Raw genomic sequence first — 2,470 nt, forward strand, 5'->3', positions numbered from 1 at the left:
AATTGAAAAATCAAACATTTGATACATACCCCCTACTCGGCAAAGCCAGCACAAAGAAATAAAATAAAAATCAATATCGATTTATTCCATTAAATAAGTGCTTTACAAAACCCCTATTAATAATCATCAAACCTTAGTTTTTCATAAGTATTGCAACAAGTTCAAAAGAGAGAGAAGGGGGTTGAAAATAAAATTTATTCAACCATCCATTTATTCATTCAATTAGTGTATTGTATCATTTTGTTGAATGGGTCATGCAGACACAGAGAACGGGAAACCGAGCCCAGGGTTCCTGCGAGGGCGACAACAGACGGTGAAGACTGTCAATAACATAAAGATCACCGTCTTATGTGGGCTCATAACCATCCTTGTGCTTAGAGGCACTATTGGAGTTGGTGATCTCATTGGTTCCTCATCTGAAGCCAAAAAAGACCGAGCCCTCATTGAGGAGACTAATAGGATACTTGCTGAAATCCGTTCAGGGAAGGACTCGTCTGACCCTGATGGTCAAGACGAGCCACCCTTCAACCCCAACGTGACCTACACATTGGGGCCGAGGATTGACACTTGGGATGTCCAGCGGCAGAGTTGGCTTAAGCAAAATCCGGATTTTCCAAGTGTTGTTGGTGGGAAAGGCCGGATTTTGCTTGTGACAGGTTCACCTCCTAATCCATGTGATAACTCAATTGGGGATCACTACTTGTTAAAGGGGGTGAAGAATAAGATTGATTACTGTAGGTTGCATGGGATTGAGATTATGTATAACATGGCTCATTTAGACAGGGAGATGGCAGGGTATTGGGCAAAATTGCCGTTAATTAGGAAGCTGATGCTTTCTCACCCTGAGGTAGAGTGGATTTGGTGGTTGGATAGTGATGCACTTTTCACAGATATGGTGTTTGAGGTTCCATTAGAAAAGTACAAAGGTCATAACCTTGTGATCCATGGGTACCCTGATTTGTTATTCGAGCAGAAATCATGGATTGCACTCAACACCGGAAGCTTTCTACTACGAAATTGTCAATGGTCTCTGGACTTGCTTGATGTTTGGGCACCTATGGGTCCTAAGGGCGTGGTAAGGGATGATGGCGGGAAGCTCCTAACAGCAAATTTGAAGGGAAGACCAGCTTTTGAGGCGGATGATCAATCCGCTTTGATATACTTGCTGATTTCCCAAAAGGAGAAGTGGATGTCTAAGGTGTTTGTTGAGAATTCTTACTACTTGCATGGATTTTGGTTGGGTTTAGTGGACAAATATGAAGAAATGGCTGAGAAGCACCATCCTGGGTTAGGGGATGAGAGATGGCCATTTGTGACTCATTTTGTCGGGTGCAAGCCTTGTGGTAGTTACGGGGATTATCCAGCTGAGAAATGCTTGAAGAGCATGGAGAGGGCATTCAACTTCGCTGACAATCAAGTTCTTAAGCTCTATGGGTTCAGGCATAGGGGCTTATTGAGTCCTAACATCAAGAGACTCAGAAACGAAACAGACAAACCTCTCAAGGTTGTGGATGAACTTGATATCCGAAGACATATCGTCATTGGATCATAAAAGAGTTAGTATCACCATTTTTGGCTAATGAACACCAAATTTTGGCTGATCAACATCGTTTCAATGGAATTTTTATATTGTAATTTGTAAGGTTTAGTTAAACAGGAAATTTTTGGTCTAAATACATAATTGTCCATAGTTTTATACGCAGTACTAATGTTTCATGTATACTTACAATCAATATACGTCAATGAAGAATTCGAAAATTATGCTTGTGGATCTTGTTTAAATCATCAAAATGTTGCTAAAGAAGCACTCTTTTTCATGTCTAGAAACAATGGCCCATAATATCATTCAAATTGTAAAAATAATTTGTCAACTACTGGACTCCAATACGTGCAATTTCGTGCATATAAAAATGCCAATTCAAACATGGTTGTTTGATGTAAATTCTGAAATAAACAAAGTATGTGGATAAATAGTGACATTCCTGTACAAGCACGATTGCCAGCTCCAACCACCCGACGAATTGCATCATTTTGCTCCAATCACAATTTAGCTAAACTGTCAACTATTGTAAAGAACTTGTCTGATGCAAGTAGGGAAAATCTCCTGACAAGATTAATCTGACTCAGCCGTAATGTTGTATGCAACTTTACGCAACAAAGGAAGTTTGTTTTGGATAATACTTCCTCCATTCTTTTTTACTTAACCTGTTTCTTTTATCACAATTGCCAACACAAAACTTTAACGATCAACAACTTTAATTCTCCATAGGTAACAATTATAAAAGTTATACTACCTCCGTTAAATGTTAGTTGCAACTTTGGAATATTTTATATCTCACAAATAATACTCCAAAGTTGCAACTAATATTTAACGGAGGTAGTATATTATGATAGTACTTATTGATAAAAATTTAAAAAGATTCTACGTGAATATATTTTTCCTTTTATATTATTCACAAAAGATAGACAA

General features: G+C 38.3%; 1 pseudogene; it reads left to right on the forward strand.

Annotated features, from left to right (window-relative positions):
* LOC145568468 (putative xyloglucan 6-xylosyltransferase 5 pseudogene) lies at positions 1-1,552 on the forward strand (annotated as a pseudogene).
* Positions 1,553-2,470: the final 918 nt, after the last annotated feature.

The sequence above is a fragment of the Chenopodium album genome, chromosome 11 (genome assembly GCF_948465745.1).
Source record: "Chenopodium album chromosome 11, dcCheAlbu1.1, whole genome shotgun sequence".
In the NCBI taxonomy this organism is placed as follows: domain Eukaryota; kingdom Viridiplantae; phylum Streptophyta; class Magnoliopsida; order Caryophyllales; family Amaranthaceae; genus Chenopodium; species Chenopodium album.